At 50.0% G+C, this 12,397-nt stretch overlaps 1 protein-coding gene across 5 annotated transcripts in view; it reads right to left on the minus strand.

The window, feature by feature from the left end:
• The window catches only part of col16a1 (collagen, type XVI, alpha 1), a 476,156-nt gene that overhangs the window by 225,391 nt on the left and 238,368 nt on the right, over positions 1–12,397 (minus strand). The window lies entirely within an intron of this gene.

Here is a 12,397-nt window from a genome sequence, read left to right on the forward strand (position 1 = left end):
CAATCCCCGATATAGAGACATCCCCTACCTGCCGAATCCCCGATATAGAGACATCCCCTCCCTGCCCAATCCCAGGTTAGGGACATCCCCTCTCTGCCCAATCCCGGTATAGAGACATGCCCTCTCTGCCCAATCCCGGTATAGAGACATCCCCTCCCTGCCCAATCCCGGTATAGAGACATCCCCTCCCTGCCCAATCCCGGGTTAGGGACATCCACTCTCTGCCCAATCCCGGTATAGAGACATCCCCTGCCTGCCCAACCCCGGAATAGAGACATCCCCTCCATCCCCAATCCTGGGATAGAGACATCCCCTCTCTGCCCAATCCCGGGATAGAGACATCCCCTCCCTGCCTAATCCCGGGTTAGGGACATCCCCTCCCTGCCCAATCCCGGGTTAGGGTCATCCCCTCTCTGCCCAATCCCGGTATAGAGACACCCCTCCCTGCCCAATCCCGGTATAGAGACATCTCCTCCCTGCCCAATCCCGGGATAGAGACATCCCCTCCCTGCCCAATCCCGGGTTAGGGACATCCCCTCCCTGCCCAATCCCGGGATAGAGACATCCCCTCCCTGCCCAATCCCGGGATAGAGACATTCCCCTCCTTGCCCAATCCCGGTATAGAGACATCTCCTCCCTGCCTAATCCCGGTATAGAGACATCCCCTCCCTGCTCAATCCCGGGTTAGGGACATCTCCTCCCTGCCCAATCCCAGGTTAGGGACATCCCCTCCCTGCCCAATCCCGGGTTAGGGACATCCACTCTCTGCCCAATCCCGGTATAGAGACATCCCCTGCCTGCCCAACCCCGGAATAGAGACATCCCCTCCATCCCCAATCCTGGGATAGAGACATCCCCTCTCTGCCCAATCCCGGGATAGAGACATCCCCTCCCTGCCTAATCCCGGGTTAGGGACATCCCCTCCCTGCCCAATCCCGGGTTAGGGTCATCCCCTCTCTGCCCAATCCCGGTATAGAGACACCCCTCCCTGCCCAATCCCGGTATAGAGACATCTCCTCCCTGCCCAATCCCGGGATAGAGACATCCCCTCCCTGCCCAATCCCGGGTTAGGGACATCCCCTCCCTGCCCAATCCCGGGATAGAGACATCCCCTCCCTGCCCAATCCCGGGATAGAGACATTCCCCTCCTTGCCCAATCCCGGTATAGAGACATCTCCTCCCTGCCTAATCCCGGTATAGAGACATCCCCTCCCTGCCCAATCCCGGGTTAGGGACATCTCCTCCCTGCCCAATCCCAGGTTAGGGACATCCCCTCCCTGCCCAATCCCGGGTTAGGGACATCCCCTCCCTGCTCAATCCCGGGTTAGGGACATCCCCTCCCTGCCTAATCCCGGTATCGGGATATCCCCTCCCTGCCCAATCCCGGGATAGAGACATCCCCTTCCTGCCCAATCCCGGTATAGAGACACCCCTCCCTGCCCAATCCCGGTATAGAAACACCTCTCCATGCGCAATCCCGGGTTAGAGACATCCCCTCCCTGCCCAATCCCGGTATAGAAACACCTCTCCATGCGCAATCCCGGGTTAGAGACATCCCCTCCCTGCCCAATCCCGGTATAGAGACATCCCCTCCCTGCCCAATCCCGGGTTAGGGACATCCTCTCCCTGCCCAATCCCGGTATAGAGACATCCCCTCCCTGCCCAATCCCGGTATAGAGATATCTCCGCCCTGCCCAATCCCGGTATAGAGACATCCCCTCTCTGCCCAATCCCGGGATAGAGACATCCCCTCCCTGCCCAATCCCGGTATAGAGACATCCCCTCTCTGCCCAATCCCGGTATAGAGACATCACCTCCCTTCCCAATCCCGGTATAGAGACATCCCCTCTCTGCCCAATCCCGGGATAGAGACATCCCCTCCCTGCCTAATCCCGGTATAGAGACATCCCCTCCCTGCCCAATCCCGGGTTAGGGACATCTCCTCCCTGCCCAATCCCAGGTTAGGGACATCCCCTCCCTGCCCAATCCCGGGTTAGGGACATCCCCTCCCTGCCCAATCCCGGGTTAGGGACATCCCCTCCCTGCCTAATCCCGGTATCGGGATATCCCCTCCCTGCCCAATCCCGGGATAGAGACATCCCCTCCCTGCCCAATCCCGGTATAGAGACACCCCTCCCTGCCCAATCCCGGTATAGAAACACCTCTCCATGCGCAATCCCGGGTTAGAGACATCCCCTCCCTGCCCAATCCCGGTATAGAGACATCCCCTCCCTGCCCAATCCCAGGTCAGGGACATCCTCTCCCTGCCCAATCCCGGGTTAGGGACATCCCCTCCCTGCCCAATCCCAGTATAGAGACATCCCCTCTCTGCCCAATCCCGGGTTAGGGACATCCCCTCTCTGCCCAATCCCGGAAAAGAGACACCCCTCCCTGCCCAATCCCGGTATAGAGACATCTCCTCCCTGCCCAATCCCGGGTTAGGGTCATCCCCTCTCTGCCCAATCCCGGTATAGAGACACCCCTCCCTGCCCAATCCCGGTATAGAGACATCTCCTGCCTGCCCAATCCCGGGATAGAGACATCCCCTCCCTGCCCAATCCCGGGTTAGGGACATCCCCTCCCTGCCCAATCCCGGGTTAGGGACATCCCCTCCCTGCCCAATCCCGGGTTAGGGACATCCCCTCCCTGCCTAATCCCGGTATCGGGATATCCCCTCCCTGCCCAATCCCGGGATAGAGACATCCCCTTCCTGCCCAATCCCGGTATAGAGACACCCCTCCCTGCCCAATCCCGGTATAGAAACACCTCTCCATGCGCAATCCCGGGTTAGAGACATCCCCTCCCTGCCCAATCCCGGTATAGAAGCACCTTTCCATGCGCAATCCCGGGTTAGAGACATCCCCTCCCTGCCCAATCCCGGTATAGAGACATCCCCTCCCTGCCCAATCCCAGGTTAGGGACATCCTCTCCCTGCCCAATCCCGGTATAGAGACATCCCCTCCCTGCCCAATCCCGGTATAGAGATATCTCCTCCATGCCCAATCCCGGTATAGAGACATCCCCTCTCTGCCCAATCCCGGGATAGAGACATCCCCTCCCTGCCCAATCCCGGTATAGAGACATCCCCTCTCTGCCCAATCCCGGTATAGAGACATCACCTCCCTTCCCAATCCCGGTATAGAGACATCCCCTCCCTGCCCTATCCCGGTATTGAGACATCCCCTCCCTGCCCAATCCCGGGATAGAGACATCCCCTCCCTGCCCAATCCCGGGATAGAGACATCCCCTCTCTGCCCAATCCCGGGATAGAGACATCCCCTCCCTGCCTAATCCCGGTATAGAGACATCCCCTCCCTGCCCAATCCCGGGTTAGGGACATCTCCTCCCTGCCCAATCCCAGGTTAGGGACATCCCCTCCCTGCCCAATCCCGGGTTAGGGACATCCCCTCCCTGCCCAATCCCGGGTTAGGGACATCCCCTCCCTGCCTAATCCCGGTATCGGGATATCCCCTCCCTGCCCAATCCCGGGTTAGAGACATCCCCTCCCTGCCCAATCCCGGTATAGAGACATCCCCTCCCTGCCCAATCCCGGGTTAGGGACATCCTCTCCCTGCCCAATCCCGGGTTAGGGACATCCCCTCCCTGCCCAATCCCAGTATAGAGACATCCCCTCTCTGCCCAATCCCGGTATAGAGACATCCCCTCCCTGCCCTATCCCGGTATAGAGACATCCCCTCCCTGCCCAATCCCAGTATAGAGATATCTCCTCCCTGCCCAATCCCGGGTTAGGGACATCCCCTCCCTGCCCAATCCCGGTATAGAGACATCCCCTCCCTGCCCAATCCCGGTATAGAGACATCCCCTCCCTACCCAATCCCGGTATAGAGACATCCCCTCCCTGCCCAATCCCGGTATAGAGACATCCCCTCTCTGCCCAATCCCGGTATAGAGACATCACCTCCCTTCCCAATCCCGGTATAGAGACATCCCCTCCCTGCCCTATCCCGGTATAGAGACATCCCCTCCCTGCCCAATCCCGGTATTGAGACATCCCCTCCCTGCCCAATCCCGGGATAGAGACATCCCCTCTCTGCCCAATATCGGGATAGAGACATCCCCTCCCTGCCCAATCCCGGGTTAGGGACATCCCGTCCCTGCCCAATCCCGGTATAGAGACATCCCCTCCCTGCCCAATCCCGGGATAGGCACACCCCTCCCTGCCCAATCCCAGGTTAGGGACATCCCCTCCCTGCCCAATCCCGGTGTAGAGACATCCCCTCCCTGCCCAATCCCGGTATAGAGACATCCCCTCCCTGCCCAATCCCGGTATAGAGACATCCCCTCCCTGCCCAATCCCGGTATAGAGACATCCCCTCCCTGCCCAATCCTGGTATAGAGACATCCCCTCCCTGCCCAATCCGGGTATAGAGACATCCCCTCCCTGCCCAATCCCGGTATAGAGAAATCCCCTCCCTGCCCAATCCCGGTATAGAGAAATCCCCTCCCTGCCCAATCCCGGTATAGAGACATCCCCTCTCTGCCCAATCCCGGTATAGAGACATCCCCCCTCTGCCCAATCCCGGGTTAGGGACATCCCCCCTCTGCCCAATCCCGGGTTAGGGACAGCTCCTCTCTGCCTAATCCCAGGGTAGCGACAGTTCCTCCAGCGGGTTGCTAGTGTCTCCACCTGCAGTTCCGCTTCCGATACAGATAATTTCTCTCCCGCCGGGACACCACGCTATTGTCCCATGATTCTGCAGGGTCACCAAAAACCCTCTGCTGCTCATTAACAAAGCTCCCAAACTAGCTCCCATGATTTTCCAGAATTCATGATAGTTGTGATTAGTTTAGAATTTACAAATACTCTTGAACAGTGCAAGGCCCGAAGGCCAAATTTCTCTTCATTAAAATTAATTTCTCCTCAGGGCGCGATTCTCCGCTCCCCACGCCGGGTGAGAGAATCGCGGAAGGGCCGGGCGACTCACGACACGCCGCCCTGGCCCCCCCCCCCCCACCGCGATTCTCCCACCTCCCCACTCGCCAAATCACCGCTCGCCGTTTTTCACGGCGACCGCCGATTCTCCGGCCAGGATGGGCCTCTTGGCCTGCCGTTCCCGACCAGTTCACGACAGCGGCAACCACACCTGGTTGCTGCCGCCGTGAACATTGGCGCCAGATGCTTGTTTGTGGCTTGTGGGGGACGGAGAAGGGAGTGAGCACCACGGCCGTTGTGGGCAAAGTGACCTTCCCGATGAGAGAGCACAAAAGAGAAAAGTACTACATGGGAATCTTTGAGAGCAGAAGCTGGAAAAGTAGCAACAACCTTATTGTAGGGAATGGGTTGTCTTTAAAAAGATTCATTCTTGTAAAGCTAGTGTTGTTGCCTAGGCCAGCATTTATATCCTATGTTTAATTGCCTTCAGAAGGTATGGTGAGCTGTCTTCTTGAACCTCTGCAGTCCATAGGTACACCCACAGTGCTGTTCGAGAGGGAGTTCCAGGGTTTTGACCCAATGACATTGAAGGAATGGTGATATATTTCCAAGTCAGGGTGGTGAGTGACTTGTGGGGGGACAGGTTGTGGGGTTCCCAGGTATCTGCTGCTCTTGTCCTTCTTGATGCTAGTGGTCTCGAGTTTAGAAGGTGCTGCCTGAGGAACCTTGGTGAGTTACCTCAGTGCATCTTGTCGATGGTACATATGGCTGCCACTGTTTGTCGGTGGAGGGTTTGAATATTTATAGAGCAGGTGTCAATCAAGTGGACTGCTTTATCCTAGATGCTGTTGAGCTTCTTGACTATTGTTGGAGCTGCACTCATCCAGGCAAGTGGAGAGTATTCCATCACGCTCCTGACTTGTGCCTTGTAGATGGTGGACAGGCTTTGGGGAGTCAGGAGGTGAGTTACTCACCGCAGGATTCCAGGCCTCTGACCTGCTCTTGCAGTCACAGTATTTATATGGCTGGGTCCAGTTTAGTTTCTGGTCAATGATAACCCCCAGGATGTTGATGATAATGTCAAGGGATGAAAAGAGGACAGAATGTTGAACAAGAATGCAGGAATAATCGTAACTTTTAAAGATTTCTGCGCTGAGTTTAAAGATCAGCAGTTTATACAAAGCTGTCAACATGTCTCCGAACGCAAAGGCACAAGTTTAGAACATCCACAGATTAATACAAAGCTAAAACTGATTGAATGACTTGAAGAGACTGGTTCACAAGAGTCTGTAATTCAACACCCTCCTTGGAACAGCTCTCATTTGGAAAATTTTGCTTGGATCAGCACTCAGCTAAACGTGGAATACAAACAATAAAAATAAACAAAAGAAAACTTGCTGGCATTATGTGTGCGTTTTGCTTCACATCAATGCAGCCTGTTTCAACTTGCTAGAACCATTGCATCAGAAACTCTCAAAAGGGGCAGAAAAAATAACTTTGGAAATATTTCCAGTTGAGGCTCGTTATAAGTTGCTGACAACAATCCCTTCACTTTCCTACATTTCCTTCCTTATAACGTTCTATCTGATTCCAACTCATTATCCTCCTCCATCTCCTGGTGATGGGGGTAAGGACAGGCCCACAACATGGATTTCCTCACCCAAGAAGGAATTTCTTTCCCACCCACCTGGGAGCCCACAAATGGGGAGATGGAAACCAGCAAACCAGCTCCCAGGTTGGGGCTGGTTTAGCACAGGGCTAAATCGCTGGCTTTTAAAGCAGACCCAGGTAGGCCAGCAGTGTGGGTTCAATTTCCGTACCAGCCTACCCGAACAGGCGCCGGAATGTGGCGACTAGGGGCTTTTCACAGTAACTTCATTTGAAGCTAACTTGTGACAATAAGCGATTTTCATTTTCATTTCATGGTGGCATATTTGTAATGTCACTGAGCTAGTAATCTGGAAGCCCAGGCTAATACCCTGGGGCACGGGTTCAAATCCCACCATGGCGGCTGGTGAAACCCAAATCAATTAAGAAATTGGGAATTGAAACTAGTCTCAGTAATGGTAATCATGAAACTATCTGTAAAAACCCATCTGGTTCATTAATCTGCCATCCTTACCTGGTTTGGCTGACATGTGTCTCCAGCAATACCCACATCCCATGAACGAATAAAATAAATAACCCAGGTAACAGCAAAGTTTTAAAATGGTGGCCAAAAGTAAAAGAATGGCACCAATAAATAGGAACCGCAGTTGGCCATTCAATCCCTCGAGCCAAATAGTGGAGAAGCTTTTAAGGGGAAGCTCGATAAACAGGTGACAGAGAAAGGTATGTGTGATCAGCTGATTTATAATAGGGTGAGAGCAGACTGGTGTGAAGTATAAATATCAGTACGGACCCGTTGCTCCATGACCCTTAATTCTACATGAAGTATCCGGAGAGGTTGGTGACGTAGTGGGGCAAAGGTGGGTATTGTGTGTGTTCCACCAGCACTCGACTGTGAATGTGTATTTGTCTTTTGACAATACTGCACTCTCCCTCCTCTTGCCTGGAATTGTCTGCAGCTTTTGACATTGTCGACTTTTCTTCCATTGGCCAACTCAATGGAATTTGCTTTACTTGGTTCCTTTTGTTTTGGATTGGTTTATTGTTACGTGTACTGAGGTACAGTGAAAAGTATTTTTTTGCGAGCAGCTCAACAGATCATTAAGTACATAAAAAGAAAATACATAATAGGGCAACACAAGGTACCCAATATAACTAAATAAACCCCGGCCTCGGATGAAGCATACAGGGGTGTGGTGTTAATGAGGTCAGTCCATAAGAGGGTCATTTACGAGTCTGGTAACTGCAGGGATGAAGCTGATTTTGAATCTGTTCTTGAATCTGTTCGAGAGTGTTCTCAGACTTTTTATCTCCTGCCCGATGGAAGAAGTTGGAAGAGTGAGTAAGCCGGGTGGGAGGGGTCCCAGGCAGTGAGAGGTGTAGATGGAGTCAATGGATGGGAGGCAGGTTTGTGTGATGGACTGGACTGTGTTCACGACTCTCTGAAGTTCCTTGCAGTCCTGGGCCGAGCAGTTGCTATACCAGGCTGTGATGCAGGCGAATAGGATGCTCTCTCTGGTGCATCTGTAAAAGTTGGTCAGAGTTAATGTGAACATGTCGAATTTCTGAGGAAGTATAGGCGCTGTTGTGCTTTCTTGGTGGTAGCGTCGACATTGGTGGACCAGGACAGATTTTTGGTGACGTGTACCCCATAGAATTTGAAACTGCTAACCATCTCCACCTCGGCCCCGTTGATTCTGACAGGGGTGTGTACTTTGCTTCCTGAAGTCAATGACCAGCTCTTTAGTTTTGCTGGCATTGAGGGATATCTGAGCATTGCCAGAGCCTCTCCAGTAATGGCCTGTCATTGCACCCCAGTGCCGTTACCTCACGGTTCCCCAAGGCTCTGTTCTTGGTCTTGCCCGTGCCTTAGCTCATTGCCACTGAAACTCTTATCCATGCCTTTGTTAGCTCTAGACTAGACTATTTCAATGCTTTCTCGATTGCCCTCCCAGCTGGCACCCTGTGTAAGCTTGAGTTCATCTACAAGTCTGTCGCCTGTATCCCAACTTGTATTTAGTCCATTTTACCTTTTACTCCAGACTTGCTGACCTACATGGGTTTCTTGACCCGAGCTCCTCAAATATGGAATGCTGATTAACGTGTTCAAATCCCTGCCTCACTATCTTTGTACTCTGCTCCAATTCTACAACCCTCCAAGAATAGTCCATTTGCCAAAATCAGCACTGAGAAATAAGCTGTTGGGTGCGGGGGAGAAAGATTTCGGAAAATGGTTTGCAGGAAAGTAGTTGGGTGTTATCTTGATATTCCAGCAATAGCAATATTCCAGGAATAGTGAGCAGTTTTAGCAGCCAGTAATGCAGGACTCAATAGTGCTTTTAGTGGCAATGGATGACTAAAACAGTTGTCTCCCATGTCCATTCAAGTCCTTGGATTTAAGGGAATGCCAATGTGATCTGTACCATGGGGGATGGTCAGGAGGCAAGAGGGCAATCATTTTGCTGGGGATTAAAGCATCAAAAGTAGAGTATGGGGTGTGGTTGCACATGTCTGCAGGTATTGTGTTCTATGCAAATAATTTGTGATCGGCCAATGTTGCATCCTATGCAAATGAAGTGTTCTATGCAAATACGGTGTCCTAAGCAAATATAGTGCCCTTTGCAAATAGTGTTTTATGCAAATGCAGCGATATGCAAATATAATGTTCTATGCAATGTTGTGTTCCATACAAATGCAGTCTGATGTGCAAGTGCTGAGTGATATGCAAATACTGTGTTCTATGCAAATACTCTCTTATATGCAAATGCTGCGTCCTAATCAAATTTTCTGCTCTATGCAAATATTGTGCTCTGTGCAAATGTTGTGATCTATGCAAATGTTGCATCATATACAAATTGTGTCGATGTAAATCCTGTGTTCTCTGCAAATGTTGCGTCCTACGCAAATGTTGTGTGATATGCAAATGATATGCCGTATGAAAATTTAGCATTCTATGCAAAGGTTGAGTGGTATGCAAATATTGCATCCTATGCAAATTTTGCATTATGTGCAAATGTGTCCTCATCAAATTTTGCATTCTATGCAAATGTTGTGTTCTACGCAGATGCTGTGTTCTAGACAAATGTTGTATCCAATACAAATTGTGTTATATGCAAACCCTGTGTTCTCTACAAACGTTGCATCCTATGCAAATATTGTGTTCTGTGCAAATGTTGTGTGATATGCAAATACTGCATCCTATGCAAATTTAGCATTCTATGCAAATGTTCTTTGGTATGCAAATATTGCATTCGATGCAAATGCTGTGTTCTACACAAATGCTGTGTTCTATGCCCAAAAGTAGGCTCAAGTCAGAGGAATGCTGATTTAATGTGTTCAACATTTGCTCCCAGAGTTTCCATCCGGCATGGTTCCACAAGCCAGGCAGCAAGAAACTGAAGCTTTGTTACACCGAGAGAAACTTGAACATGTGAAGCTCATCAAGTTGTGACATTTGTCAGGAGTTTCCGTCTTTATTTCAATTACTCCAGTCATTCAAGTTCAGCCATTTGGCACATTCACTTACTGTAAGTTTTGGCAAAAGCAGACAACAGGATTTCAGATGCTGCCAAATATTTCCTCTCCAAATAGAGACTGGGCAGGACATGTTGAAGGGCCAGTCCCAGTTTGTTAACAATAAGACTCAGCTTCATAATGGTTAACTCCAGGAAGCCTCATTCTAATTTTCAAAAGCTTCAAACAGACCAAACTCTTTGTTATGTACAGAATTCCAATGCATCAAACACTTTTCTACTCACTCCCTTTGTACAGGATCCCAATGGACCAAACCCCTTCCCATTCATTCCCATTGTACACAATTCCAATGGATCAAACCCCTTCCCATTCACTCCCACTTTACACAATCCCAACGGGACAAAAATCCTTCGCATTCACTCCCATCATACACAATCTTAATGGATCAAACTACTTCCAATTCACTCCCAATATACAGGATCCCAATGGATCAAATCCATTCCCATTCATTCCCACTGTATACAATCCTAATGTTCTAAACCCCTTCCTATTCGCTCCATATGTCCAGGATCCCAATGGACCAAACACTTTCCCATTGACTCGCATCGTACACAAACCCAATGGAACAAACTCCTTCCCATAAACTCCCATTGTACACAATCTCAATGGATCAAAACCCTTATAATTCACCCCCATTGTATAGAGTTCCAATGGAACAAACTCCTTTCCATAAACTCTCATTGTTTAAAATCCCAATGGATCAAACCCCTTCCCATTCAGTCCCACTGTTTGGAATCTCAATGGATAAAACCCCTTCCGGTTCACTCCCAGTGTATACAATCCCACTGGGTCAAACCCCTTCTCATTCACTCCCCATTATATAGAATCTTATTGACACAATCCTGGTAAACCTCTCAATGTGGAGAGAGTATGATGTAAAATATCGATAATTTTATCTACTTCAGGCTAAGTAGCAATTTCAAGGTATTCCGAATTGGGCATATTTGAAACAACAATTTACTGGGCACTCATCAATACATGGATGGAGATTAAAGGTTCATAAAATTGTGAGAGGTAGAAGCAGGAAAAAGCCATTTGGCCGCTGAAGCCTGCTGCACCATTCAATACAATTATGGCTGCTTTCAACCTCAACTTCACCTTGCAACTCTATCCCCATATCTTTTACTTCCCTTCGCACCCAAAAATCTATTGAACCCTTTCTTGACTATGCTTAAATGCTGAGCATTGAGAGCTCTTTGGGATGGAGAATTCCAAAGTTATACAGACCTTCGAGTGAAGAAATCTCTCCTAATCTCAGTCCAAAGTGATTGATCCCTTATTCTGAGACTGTGAGTATTACGAAATGCAAATGCTTACTTTAATTCGTGGTCGGAGGCTGAAATCTCCTGTTCCCAGTGGGTTTCTGACCACCAGCGCATGCACCAACCAGGAAATGGTTGGCTGTGTATAGCCGGCAACTGCGGGTCAGGTTATCCGAGCCAGAGAGTTATTCCAGAGAAGGTGTCGCAGGGAGCAGGACACGGGGAGGGTGACCGAGGGACGTCCTTTAAGAAAGTCCCAGGCAGGGAACAAGACAGGGATCAGAAATAGATCCCAATAAATAAAGGTGAAGGAGAGGAGCAGAGAAATAGGCTCTGAATGAAAGCTAAGATTACAAAATCGGCGTCAGTAAAGAATCTTGCCCAGGGTCTATCAAACAAAGTTTCATTCTGTGATCTAACTTGTCTCGTATTACCATCAGTCTCATGATATGCAGACACGCAACCAATGAATCATCAGAACAGGACACAATCAATGGATAATCAGGACACCCAGAGGTGGCATTACCACAAGGTGGCACTACACGACCACTATAAAAAGGACAAGGCACACAGGCTCTGTCTCTTCCACCGGAGAGCAAGACAGGGTTGATTAACAGCAACATCACACCCTAGCACATGGTCCAGAGCAAGCTTGTATAGTTAGCAGAGTAGACTGAGTTACTAGAGTCAGATTAGCAGAGTGTCAAACTTATTTAGGAGCCTTGTTAATCGCTCAATAAATACGTTGAACTTATCTCAGAGTCTGGAGCATCCTTCAGCAAAGCCTACATCAAGTAGCAGCTTATGAAGTAACGTAACACAACAATCAGCTATGACCGTAACACTGAGTTGTTGACTCCCCAGCCATGGGGCACATTTTCTCAGCATTTACCCCATCACATGATCAATACGATTCTTCGAAAACCGAGTGAATATTAGCCTACTCTACTCAATCCCTACTCCGATGAGAAGCCCCTCATCCCTGTAATCAGTTCCGTAAATCTGTGCTATACTCGCTCAAAGCAAGCAGTATACTCTCACCAATCTTAAAGTTTAACATACGTTTGTTTTTTTTAATTACTTAGTGTGCCTGCATATT

This window comes from Scyliorhinus canicula, chromosome 1 (genome assembly GCF_902713615.1).
Source record: "Scyliorhinus canicula chromosome 1, sScyCan1.1, whole genome shotgun sequence".
Lineage (NCBI taxonomy): Eukaryota > Metazoa > Chordata > Chondrichthyes > Carcharhiniformes > Scyliorhinidae > Scyliorhinus > Scyliorhinus canicula.